This window comes from Neomonachus schauinslandi, chromosome 7 (genome assembly GCF_002201575.2).
Source record: "Neomonachus schauinslandi chromosome 7, ASM220157v2, whole genome shotgun sequence".
NCBI classification, from domain to species: domain Eukaryota; kingdom Metazoa; phylum Chordata; class Mammalia; order Carnivora; family Phocidae; genus Neomonachus; species Neomonachus schauinslandi.
The window spans coordinates 92610904-92624929 of record NC_058409.1 but is presented as its reverse complement, the minus strand read 5'-3'; the positions used below and the strand labels follow the sequence as shown (position 1 = coordinate 92624929).

The 14026-nt window shown below is 38.5% G+C and overlaps 1 pseudogene; it reads left to right on the top strand.

Annotated features, from left to right (window-relative positions):
* Nucleotides 1–2101: 2101 nt before the first annotated feature.
* LOC110585444 lies at nucleotides 2102–3045 on the top strand (annotated as a pseudogene).
* The last annotated feature ends 10981 nt before the right edge of the window (nucleotides 3046–14026 follow it).

Below are 14026 nucleotides of genomic sequence, written 5' to 3'. Positions count from 1 at the left end.
GTGTCAGATACTACCAAACTCACTCCTGACCTTGATTCCATGAAGGTTAAACTTTGGAAATTGGACTCATCAAAACATGGGATAAAGGGAATTTCTGGGTGGATGGTCCTTTGACAAAATTGTAAAGTGGTTAAAATTTGTCTTTTTCTTCTTCCAAATGACAAAAGTTCAGTTTTCCAACTTTTAGTACTAGAAAGCTTTCCCTATTCTCCTCTGCCCCCTAGAATTGTGCAGTGTTTTAACTCTGTCCTTCTCAGAGCAAGGAAAAATAGTAAGCTCGTTTATCCTGAGGCTGTTGTTTTAACCCTGGCATCCTATCAGTCCTGGATAGCTGCAGAGAGCATAAATGCCAGGGTCCCACAGCTAGAAACCCAACAATTGGTCTTGGATGGGGCCCAGGTATACTAACTGTTCCAAAGCTCCCACGGGTTGAGAACCACTAGGGTACTGTTACCTAAACATACCTCTTCAAAGAGAATCATGGAAAAATTTCCAGGGATCAACTAATCTTGTCTCACTCCTACTCAAATTTTCGGTAAAACAGATTATTGCCATTCACTTTTATTTGCAAGCTTCAGGTAACCACCTGGTAGTACAGCTCTTTCCATAAATAAGAAGCTCATAAAATCTTGAAATAATGCCAAGGTTAGTTCAATATGAAGCTTCTATCTAGTAGCTGGTACCTTGTTCTGGAAATTCTGTGCCCATTCTGCCTCCTGGCTTGATTATGCTTGATTATCCCACCCTTGAATACCCCCAGAACCTGGTTTTCATCCTCTGCCTGGTGTCCTGTTCCTCATCTAACCCTCCAATACTAACCTGATGACAAACACATGGACTTTGAGTTAGATCTAGTTCAAGTCTTGACCCCACCACTCTGTAACTCAGGATTCCTTGGGAAAATTATTTGGAGCCTTGGTTTCTTCATCTGCAGAGTAGGGATGATATTTCTTATTCTATCAGTCCAGAGTTTTACACATAGAAATATCCAACAATTGTGAGGTCTCTTTCCCCTCAAATCTCATTGTTTATTTTGCACTTATTTCTACCTATTGTTTATATGACCATAGCCCAAAGGGTTTTTAAAGGTAGGATTTAGAGTATCAGTAGGAAGATGTTTTAGGCATAGCAAGACCTTTGTGTTACAATCGAAATTACAGCCTACTGGTCCCCAGTAGCCTTCTCTTAGCTCCCACCATAAGGGGTCTGACCAAGGCATTCAGGACAGTGATGGGATGGAGGAAACTAATGGATGCAGTGGGAGGAGTGATTTGAAGAAACCCTTGGTAGGCACCAGTGGGAAGCTGAAAAATAAACCCAGAAAAGACCTGGAAAGGGCAGACCACCAGATATCCAACTAGGAAGCAGAAATCCTGGCTGGAGTCTGTTTCAAACCACAGAATCTGAATTTAGGGAAGAAAGCATTAAAAACAATAAATTACCCAAAATGGCAAATTTAAGATTCAACTGCCTCAAACTGTTACAACTTAGGCACTTGTAAAAGAGAAATATTCCAGATGGCAAAGTGGAAGGATGAATTATAGAGAAGGAAGTGGCTAATATCCTGTGCAAGACTTTGAAGAAATACAAAGAGAGCTTTCCTGGCAGGAGCAGGCTAGGGAGCGTGGTGTTTCTGGAGACAGAAATGGGGTGCCATTTGATCAGGGTCAGCTGGCCCCACTGGCTAGTCCTAGGTGCTCAGGGCTCAGGTTTGGTTTCAAATTGTCTTCTGTCTTCTAAGAGAGTCTGGAACAAATGGCCCTAGTGCTTAGGAGGGGCACCTAGAGTGACTACTTAACATGTATATGATTTTGATTTGACATGGTCCATCTGGCCTTACTATTTAATTCAGGATCCCATGGCCCTAGGTATGATTTCAAATTGTATCTGATCCATTTTCATCTTCTACTTCCCTTTATATCAGGTCACTCCAGCTCTGGAACCAAGGGAATTGAATCTGAACAGGTAAACTGGAGAAAGGTGAAGGAATCTAACTGCATCCTGCTCAAAGGGGTCTTAGTTCTAGCTTCTTAAAATATAGTCCTCAGACTGCATGATCTGACTATATGATGCCTCAGCATCACCTGTGAGATTACTGGAAATGCAACACCCTGGCTGGTCTGTAGCAAGCTGCAGACACCAGTTTTGTTCTGCAGGATGGGGTTTGTTAAAAGTTGTCAAGAATAAGGCTTACTTCAAGAGATACCAAGTGAAATTTAGAAAATGATGAGAGGGTAAAACTGATTACTATACTCAGAAATGCTTGGTAATTCAGGATAAAAATAAGCACAACACACCTAAATACAGGATGATAGTTCATGTAACCAATGGAAATATCATTTGTCAGATTGCTTATGCCTATACAGAAGATGTGATAGTTTGTGCAGCTTATGCTTATGAACTCCCAAATTATGATATGAAGGTTGGCCTAACAAATTATGATGCAGCAATTGTATTGGCATGGTGCTGGTCTGCTGGCTTCTCAACAGGTTTGGCATGGACAAGATCTATGAAGGCCAACTGGAGGTAACCAGAGATGAATACAATATGGAAAGCATTGATGGTCAACCTGTTGCCTTCACCCTCTATTTGGATGCAAGGCTTGCCAGAACTGCTACTGGAAATAAAGTTTTTGTGGCCCTCGAGGGAGCTGTGGATGGAGGCTTGTCTACCCCTCACAGTACCAAATTATTCCCTGGTTATGATTGAGAAAGCAAGGAATTCAATGCAGAAGTACATCAGAAGCACATCATGGGTCAGAATGTTGCAGATTATATGTGTTACCTAATGGAAGAAGATGAAGATGCTTATAAGAAACAATTCTCTCAATACATAAACGATATAACTCCAGACATGGTGGATGACATGTTTAAGAAAGCTCACACTGTTAGATGAGAGAATCTAGTCTATGAGAAGAAGCCTAAGAAAGAAGTAAAAAAGAAAAGGTGGAGCCATCCCAAAATGTCTCTTGCCCAGAAGAAAGACTGGGTAGTTCAGAAGAAGGCGAGCTTCCTTAGCACTCAGGAGCAGGCTGCTGAGAGCTAGTAAACCAAACCACATTTTTCTATGAAGATTTTTCAGATAAAGATAATAAACTTATTCATCAAGCAGCTAAAAAAAAAGGGAAATGCGGCACCCCAAATTTACCAAATTAACATGATCCGCAGGTGTTTCATATGTATGTTAAGGTTTGAGAAATAACATATTCATAGATTTTATATGCAAAGGAAGAATATAGGCCCACAAGGATCCCTGTTTGCATCAGAAAGGACATTGCCCGTGTCTAATTGTTTCAAAAGCAGTGCAGGTCATGGAGTCTACAAGCTCCTAATAGCACTGCCAGGGCCTTGATCCCTAACAATAAAGGCCTTTTGGTCTGAAATTGGGTTCATAAGCAAAGGGCCATCCAGTGCGCCTTCTCAGCCTCAGTTATTCCGTTCTATTGTTTCTCCTCCTTTCAATGGGGCATTCCGTGCCAAGGGGAGGAAAGTCATAACATGAAGAAAGTTGTAGAAAACTGGTTTGCTACCACATTCAGAATAGTTCAGATTCCTTACTGTGGTCTCATAGGGCCCTTCATTCTCTGGCACCTGACTACTTCTTAAAATTTATTTCTTGCCCTCTGTAATGCTTCTCCAGCCATTCTGGCCCTTTTCTTTCTGGAACACACCAAGTTCATTCTCAGCTCCAAGCATTTCCTGTTTCCTCTATGGGAATGCTCTTTCTTTCCTTGTGTCTTAGCATTGTTGAGTCCTCATCGCTTACGTCTCAGCACAAACAATGCTTTCCTAGAAAGACCAACCCTGCTACTTTGTCTGAAACTCCACCCCACCTATTCTATCTCTATCAGATTATCTTGTGGGATTTTCTTCATTGAATTTAATGTTACCTGGTATTCTCATGTTTATATTTACTGATTTACTTCTCCTCCCCTACCACATATAAGCTTTAGAAGAGCAGGGAACAGATTCCTCTTCCTGACTGCTACATCCCAAGTGCTTAGAACAATGCCTGACAAAGTATTTTTTCAAAAAATGTTTACTGATTTGAGTGAATGATAGCACTAGGGTGAAACTACTGGCTTTTCAATCATCTGTGCATTCCTGTTTTCTCTGCTCTAATCACTGCACTCATGCCCACCAATAACTCTGAAGGGCTTAGATGGCAGAGCCTGAGTCAATGACATTTTAGGTCTGGCCCACAAGATTGAGATAGGTCACAGTGTGATCACTTCAGGGCTGTGTAGTATTCCAATTCAATACAGTTCTGTATAAACCCTACTGACTGCCTGTGTATGCACAAGGTACTGTGAAATACAAAGGCAAAATATAAATCTAAAGCCAAAGGCATTCCAGGAAGACAAAATGGCATTTACAAAGGTATAGAAGCAAGAAAAGGGGTTGGGAGAACTGCAAAGTTTGGTGATACCAAATGCAAAGTGCACAGTTTGGGCAGACAGAAGGAAACAAGTCTGGGGAAGGAACCAGAATGCTTGTAATAATACATATCCTTGAGGTGCTGGACCTACTTTATGTTTGAGGTCAGATGCAAATATCTGAAATTCTTTTTAGTCAAAAAGAGCCAGCAGTGAGTTTAGCTGAGAGCATGTTGCAACCTCTAGCCCTCCTCTGTGCTCCCTTTGGGCACCATGAGCACTATACCCAGCAATCTCAAAAGCCCTCACATGCTGGACCCATTAGGCACTGCATACTCCACTGTCTGAGTCATTTCCCCTCTGCCAATAGTGACAAACCCAGAGGAACTCTCCACTAATTGAATCTGAGATGACTCACTCTAAACCAGGGACTTGAAACTTGAAAATCTCAGCAGCAATACCTTGGCAGTAAGACTCTTGGTTTAAGTTGTCCAGCTTATTGTCTGGGGAGCCAGTGGGCATGAGAGGATAGAGTAGAGGGTATCTGGGAGGAGGGCTTTGGAGCAGGAATTTTGGGTTTTCTCAGAAAGCTGGAATGACAATAGCACCCACTGTATGTCATTGCTTGAGCTCCCCAGCTGGCTGCCAAGTGCTAAAAAATGATACTCAAACAGGTTTTGTTTGGCACACCTAGTTTTGTTTATAATATTTGAAGCAGTATTTAAAAATAAAGAGCTTTCACATTAAATTCTCAAATTTCTGGATTCTCTCAAAGATTTAAAAGACCTGGCAATAGCCCACTACAAGTAAAGAGTGGGTGCCCTTTATATAGGCTGTATACTCCCCAGGTTTCCATGGGTCTACACCTCAACTTTTACATTCCTAGTGTTCTTGCACTTATACCTAGAATGCTTCATTGGTTTATTATCCCTTTTGGCTCCTGCAGGATTTCAGTTTGCAACCCCTATTCTGACACCATCATTAAGAGGACAAACTCTCATGACATTTTCAGTAATAGGAATGTACCTCAAAATATTATCACTTTAGAAAATTTCACCTGCTCAGTGCTGAGAAATTTATTAGAAAATAATATAATAAAAGGGCATGAAAATGACCAATCTCTACCCTCCACTTCTTCTCTCCCAGAAAAATACATAGTACTTACATTTGAGGCTGGGGTTATATTTTCTTTACTGTCTTACGTTCCTCATCATAATTACATCATGGTGGGTATTTAACTGATGCCCAATAAATAGGTAAGGAATGAAATGGCATTGCTGGTCTAAGTCTTTGGCATCTGGTATCCTCCCCCAGGAGACCTGACACCCAGAGTATGACATGTTTTGTTCTTTTTTTTTTCAACCATTCGTATTTTAATGGTCTCCTTCCTTCCCTATGTACTCATCTGCCTAGTCTTCTAAGAAATGTTCCATGACTTCCCCAAACTGGAAATATTAGCTTTTTCTCCTCTATTTAAAATTGGTACTTACTTGTTTTTATTATGTAACTTCCTGAGTTTTTATTTCCCTCATGGGAAAAGCAGTATCTACTTCATAAGATCATTATGAACATTATGTCTGGATGTGGTGAAATAACCATTGCAAACACTTATATATCACTTACTATATGCTAGGAACCCTTCCAAGTGCTTTGTATATGTTGACTTATTTAATCTTTACAACATTGTTGTAAGGTAGGTACTGCTATTATAATCCCCATTTTACAGATGAAGAAGCTGAGGCAATAAAAGATTAAGTAACTTGCTCAAAGTCACCAGTCAAAAAGTGCTGGAGATAGGCTTCAAACGCCAGACGCTGGATCCAGTATGTATGGTGCTAGCCACTAAATAATACTGCCTCTCTTCTGAAGTGAGGTTTACAATACATGGCCATATTCTTTGTGATTAAGATAGAAAACTGTCTTTCATTATCCAATTTTACTAGTGCTGTTTTGCATTGTTAGTTACATACAGCCAGACTGAATCCTACTTGCTTTTAAAGATTGATTTGACTACATTAAGAGAAAGGTGGGGAGAGAAGTCTCAAATAACATAAATAAAATTAAGGTGGGATCCACAGTCTTTCCTTCTTTTGCCTTATTTAGGCAGGAAATTCTTCAGGCAGAGAACACTTTTGAAAAATAGCTTTATCAGCAGATCCCTCCTGGGAGCTCTTTGTCATCCAGAAGTACCATACATCCAGCCTAGATGCAAAACATCCCTGAGGCCAAGCAAAGACTTGGAACTAAAAGAATGCAAATGGCATTGGTTTTCCATTTCATTTTCAGATATGGATCTATTTCCTAGTCTTACCTGTACAATTTGGTACAGACTCTCTTATATTTGTCCTTAGTTTCTTCATTTGTGAAATGTTAGATTGGAAAAGGCCAGGAATGGCAAACAGATTTGCTTTTGTAGGCCACATCCAATTGATTAGTCATATGTGCCTCAGAGAACTGCAAGCCATAAGCTTGCAGTATATGAACTACAGAAGTATCTATCAGCATATTTTCCAAGAATTTGCCTCCCTGGGTTAGATGACTCCCCAGGCTGCTACCCAATTTTACGCTCATGTGAAAAGAGCTACAAAAGGTAAAGGGAATAATAAAGCAGGAGATATGAATAAAATTTTTTAAAAGGACTATAAGGAAAAAAGAGTATGTCTGTAGAATTACTATTTATACTGGAAGCAGTGAAGAGCAGGATTGATATTGCAGAAAATCCAATCAGTAATGTGGTAGACAAATATGAAAGTAATGTAGAGAAAAAGAGCAAAGTGAGGACTGGGGCAAGAAGGAGTTGGGTGTGATTATAAAAGGGCAACATCAGGGACATTTGTGGTGATGGAACTCTTCTGTGTCTTGACTGTGGAGGTGGAAAATGGACCAATGCATGTACTAAAATTATATATAACTAAGTACGCATATACAGACAAATGAGTACAAGTAAAACTGGGGAAATCTGAATAAGATTGGTAAATTGTAGAAACGTCAATATCCTATCTGTGATGCTGTATTATAATTTTGCAAGATATTACCACAGGAGAAAACTGAACAATAGGTGTATGGGATCTCTCTGTATTATTTCTTACACCTGCATGTGAATCTACAATGATCTCAAAGTAAAAGTTAATTCACCAAAAAAGAACAAAACTATAAGGACATTTAGAGAATTAGAGACAATTCTCTATCTAATACACAGACAAATAGTACTATAAAACAGAACTAAAAGCAATAATCAAAGGTAAAGAAGAGATTAAAATGTTTCTATGCTGAAAAAATGTTAATATTCATGGATTTAAAAGACTCATCAAAATTTAGGGATAATGAGAGAAAAGAAATTTATTCTTAAACACACTGTGTCAAATTTTATATATTAAGAGGCTTGTAGCCAAAAATGATAGTCAGATAAAGTAGCTAGGAGCCAAGAGCTTGTGAATAGCCCTGGGGGGTATAGTGGAAATTCATAAGCCAATGGCATTAATAATCCCAGCCCCATGATTTGATTTAGGGATTCCTTTCCCCACTTAAACCATGAACTGGTGACAAATCTGAAAATGCTGCTGAACCACAGATGCTGCATGAGGAACATCAACACTGAGAGAGAGACGGGATAAAGTTTCCTACCATTCTGAAAGATTCCCTACCATTCATAAATGATTTCTTGAAAAGCATAAAGGCGGCTTTTACAGTTATTATTTAGATGTAGATCTAGGCACAAAGCAAATTCAGTCATTCCTGTACTTGCCCCAGAAACGTTTCTTTAACTTCAATGCCATGCATTCAGTTAATGGACGTTTATGGACACGTGGCAGGCAGAAGGTACTACAAATGTACAAAAGTACCGATTTAGGCATGACCCTTACCTCCAAACAGCCTCTTAGAGATAAGCAAGTAATACCAACAACAAAGACTGTGATTTATTAAGTGTTATCCACATTCCAGACTGCACAGGTGTTTTATATATTATTTAATTTAATGATCTCAATAATTCCATTGAAGGCAGAATTGGGCTTTTACTTCATGTTTGTGTGACCCAATGACTGGGATATTCTTTATGCTCACTGCCCATCATTTTTCAAGATGAAGGTCAAATCGTAAAGCTACCATGACATCTTCTATGAACAAGTACAGATTCATCATTCATTCATTCAAAAACAAATATTTATTGGCATCATCTATGTACCAGGCTTTATGCTAGGTCCTGGGACATAATGGACAGGAATCCAGCCTCAAGGAGCTTCAAGTCTAATAGAAGAAACTGGTATTATTCAAATGATCAAATTAATGTATAAAAATATGTATCCATAGCAAGGGCTACGAAGAAAAAGATAAATGTTGCTTTGAGAGCATATAAGGAACCAATTTGACCTATTCAGGGAATTAGAGGTTTTTCCAAAGAAGTGATTCTTTTAAAGAAATCAGAAGAAGGATTAAGAGTTACCTGGTTGAAGAATGTAAGGAAAGCACTCCAAGAAGAGGGAACAGCATTGGAAAATTCCTGTGGTGGGAAGGAAGGGGCATGGAAATATGATGGACTGAAAAAAAAAGAGGACTGCTGTGGAGAAAGTGAAGTGTGGTGCAAGATGAGGATGGGAACTTAGGAAGTGCTGGGACATACCCAGCTGCGTGTTCCATGTAAGGAATTTAGGAGTTTGCCTTTATCCTAAGAGCAAGAAGAAGACACTGGAAGGATTTAGAAAGGGAGTGGTAGGGATGATGGTTTTGCATTTTCAATCAATAATTCTTCCTCCTCCTCTATTACCTCCTCCTCTACTACCTCCTCCTCCTCCTCCTCCTTCTTTTCTTCTCCTTCTCCTCCTCCTTCTCCTTCTTAATTTTTTTGCCTTCTATAGCCAAAGTTGTTAGTGCAAACTTCTCAATTATATTCTGTCTTAATAATGCTTATTATGACATCAAATAACAAAATATTATCTTCCTAATTAGAGGAGAGATACCTGGAAGGTTGGGGTTATTTCTTAAATTATATTTTATTGGATTTAAGACACCCAATAAGATGTGTGTTTACTGTAGTATTCCACTAAAAAAAAGAAAATGTTTCCAATTAGACTCACCATTGATTATAAATAGCATCTCTATTCCAAAGATTTAAAAATGTTTAATAATGCACATCTTTAACTCAATGGAATATTATACTTCCTTTGACTCTTTTACAGTGCCTGATATAATACTGAACTGGTCAAAAGCCGAATAGAAAGAGTGCTGCCTTTCAAATACGGACACTGAGTTTGTAACTGGTTCTGCCATGCACCTGAACAAGAGTGACTTTTTGTGTCCCAGTCCACTCTTCTATTGTATGACCACATGACCCCTGAGGTTTCCCCCAGATCTACATTTTCTCTGTGCAACAGTTGCCTGTCAACAGCTCTAGGAAGAGGACTTTGAGGCTTTTCTCTGCTAGACAGAGTGCCTTGCAGAGAGGTACCGGGATCCCCACCCATACTTCTCCAGGTGGAAGGCAGTAAGGAATGTGCCTGGAAGCCATACAGCTCTGAATTAGAGACAGAACACTGAAGACACAAGAAATTGAGTAACCAAGGAAAGTTTACATAGGCCTCATGTTAGCCAGAGATGAGAGCAAAGCAAGGGCTATATTATGGATTGAACTGTGTTCCCTTCCAAAAGGTAATAATGTCCTAATTCTTAATAACTGTGGATATGACCTTATTTGGAAATAGGGTCTCTGCAAATGATCAAATTAAGATAAGGTCATTTGGGTGGGCCTTAACCCAATATGACTGTGTCCTTATGAAAAGGAGAAATTTGGACAGGGAGACAGACACATACAGAAGGACATAACGTGAAGTCACAGGGTAAACACCATCTGTAAGCCAAGGAATGCCTGAGGCCAACAGAAGCTAGGAGAGGCATGAAACAGATTCTCTCTCACTGCCCTCAGAAGGTACCAACCCTGCTAACACCTTGATTTTGGACTTGTAGCCTCCGAATTTTGTTTCACCAGCCCCAGAAAATTACTATGGCTGTTTCCTGAGACAATTGTATTACTACAGTGATTCAGGGTCTTTTTCTTAGCATTCTCCTCTGCTTCTGAGAAAGTAGCAGATTATTACAGACCAGGGTTTGGAAATACATAAAATTGTTAAGAGAGTACAGTTTGTCCTCAACACTCTCCCCCATCTGCTTTCTATACCTGGCAATTACTTCTCATGTCTCTGGCCTCAGGTACCAGCACCCCACTTTGCCTTCCCATAGCCAAGAATACCTTCCAGTGCCCTCCTCAGGGGGCACTGTGTTACTCTCTCAACCTTAAGTCCATTCTGCATCCTCCCCTCTCATTGGCCTTCATCTCACGTGTATTTTAAAAATCAGTATTTGGCACTGGAAAGGGATGGGGGATTTTGTAGCACAGGAGATAAATCTTGTGGGTGTCTGACACAGAACTTTCCAGTGGGTGAAACACCTGTCAGTATGCAAGATGGATTACTTTCAGGAGCGATTCCAGTGAATTGGAGGGCATTTAACATTTGGTTTGATGGTTAAGACAATGTGGGACTTCCTCCATCCCAAATCTTCTCTCTCCTAAATTGGCTTTTATTTTCACTCTGAATTAATAGTAGTCTATTTGTAGGTGGAAAGCCTCTGGAGTAGCCCAACCCCAGTCACATCCATTAATAGGACCCCACCCATTAATGCTTCATAAGTTGCTGCCCCTCAAGGCCAAGACTCTACCCCAACATGGCCCCTTTCTCCAGATCCACAAGGATGGAGGGTTGACCTAGAAGGTAATTAAGGTCCCCGCCAGCTCTAAGATAGAATGATCCTAGGATTTCATTCTTGTCATATAATCTCTGCTCACAGCCCAATGTCCTCTATAGTCACTTTCTCTTCTAATTTCCAAAACTTTCTCATTCATACCTGCCTTTGAGGTATGCCTGAAAATGGGGCAATATTGAAATTCAAATTTTGTGCAATATCCAGTGTGTAAAAACAATACTAATAATTATAAATACAGCTTTCATTTATTGAGAGCTCAGTGTGTGCCTGAGTTAATGTTAAGTGCTCTATAACCACTTTTTTTTTAACCCTTGCTATAAGCCTAAGATGTAGGTATGAATAGGAATCCAATTTTATAATAAAGACTGAGGCCCACAAAATTAAAAACTTTTCTAAGATCAGATAGGAGGAGGTGGAAATGGGATTCAAACCTAGATAGAGCGAGGAGCCCATGCTCTTAATCACTTTGCTATACTGACTTCTCGTGTCTGGAAATTAGAATGCACTTATTTATGGTTTAGGAAAATCTCCTTCTATCAGGGAATTTGAATCAGTTCTGAAAATCAGGGAAGAATTATCCAAAAGCAGAGTTTTAACCTTAGAGAACATCTGAGAGATTTTTGTTTTTCTCCTCACTTTACAACTGAAGAATCTAAGGACTTCATAGGCAAAACACTTGCCAGTGGATAATCTAGAGACGGAACTTTGTACTAAAAATGCACATCTCTAGTCTCCTAGGCCATGATACAAGAGAAGAGGAAGTTGCCCTAATCCTTGTATTACTGGTTCCCAAACTAGAACTAGCATCAGAGTTGCCTTGTAGGGTGGTTAAAACACAGATCCAGGGTCTTAATGGAGACCTGACAATTTTAATTCACTTTCATTTCAATATTCATGCAATGACTCTGGGAACCACTTTCTGAAAAATCACTGTCTTTAAACCAGAGGACACTGTACTATTAGGTGAGGAGGCCTCTTACTCCAATCACTGAGTAAGAACTGGGCCTTAATATAGTGGTTTTTAGCTTTGATTGCATATTGAAATCACCTGGGGAGATTTAAAACCCCACCACAGAGTCTGATTTAATTGGTCTGAGATATGAACTGATCACTAGCTGTTTTACAAGCTACTGACATGATTCTCATGTGCAGTTAGTGTTGAGAACCCCTGTCTTAACACTTCCAAACAACCTGATTGTAAGTTACATAAACTCTTAGTGTTATAGTTTTCTCATTATATAATGAGAATAATAATAATGGTACTTATGATTTTTGTGGTACTTATGATTTTTGGAGTATTCAATGACTCAGTGAGTTGAAAATATTTAGAAATAGGCCCAGCATTTAGTAAATGTTGTATAAATGTTGGCTTTTATTGTCCTCATCACTGTAGTTGTAATTAGTGTCCTTTTTCCTCTTTCCTTTTCTCTGTGTGTTCTGATTTTCATGGACTCTTTTACGTATGGACAAGAACTTACTTTTTTTCTAATGAGATATATATTAAAGCCATCAAAATTAAGTATGGCCAACGGGCCTACATCTCCCTCTTCCTTGGTAAAAAGATGTTTTTCTTTTCTCTCAGTCATCACTGTTTAGTGGAAAGAGCACTTTCCATTCTTGCAAGTGAAAGTTTTATTTCAGGACTTTTGGTTCTATTCCACTCAGTTATATATCTATCCTTATGCTAGTATATACTGTTTTGATTAGTGTAGATTTGTACTAAGTTTTAAAATCAGAAAGTGTCAGTCCTCCAACACTGTACTTTTTCAAGATTGTTTTGGCCATTCTTATTCCCTTGCACTTCCGTATGTATTTTAGAATTGGCTTGTTAATTTCTAAAAAGATGCAGGTTAGGATCTGAATAGTGATTGCATTGAATCTGTCAATCATTTGGGGCAAGTTGTTATCGTAACAATATTAAGCCTTCTGATTAATGAACATGACATTTCTTTCCACTTATTTAGGTCTTTAGTTTCTTTCATCAATGTTTCATGGTTTTCAGATTATAAATTTTGTTAATTCTTGTTTTATTTTTGTGTTATATTTATTCTTTTTGATCCTAATATAATGCAATTGTTTTCTTAATTTCATTTTCAGATTGTTCATTGCTAATGTATAGAAATGCAATTGATTTTTGTATATTGATCTTATGTCTTGAAAACTACTGAACTCATTTATTATTCTAATTGTTTTTTAGTGGATTTTTTAGGATTTCCTATATACAAGGTCATATCATCTACAAATAGAGATTGTTTTACTTCTCCCTTTAAAACTTAAATGTCTTTTATTTAATTTTCTTGCCTAATTGTGCTGGCTAGAACTTCTGGCAGAATATTATGTCTGGCAGACATAACAAAAGCAGGCATCCTGGTTCTTAAAGGGAAAGCACTGAGTCTTTCACAATTAAGTACCTCATTTACTGTTGGGTTTTTGTTTTGTTTTGTTTTGTTTTGTTTTTTTTGTAGACGACCTTTATCAGGTTGCGAAAGTTCCTTTCTATTTCTAGCTGGACAAATGTCAAATGTATTTTCTGCATCTATTGAAATGATCATGTGGGTTTTATCCTTTATTGACATGGTATATTACATTGATATTCAGATGCCATTTCCTGGGTATGTCAAGCTGTTATTAAAAACAACCAACTTGTTATAATGGAAAATTCTAAACACATAAAAAGTAGAGAGAATAATATAATAAACCCTCAGCTTCAATTATTATCAATTCCAGGGCCAATTTAGTTCATCTATATTCCTTGCTTTGCTCTGCCACATTCTAATAATTTTGAAGGAAATCCCAGAAATTATATTTTTCATCTGTTACTACTGATGTATGTATCTCAAAGGGTAAAAGACTATTTTAAAAAATAGTCATAGCATCATTATCATATTTAAAAGCAAT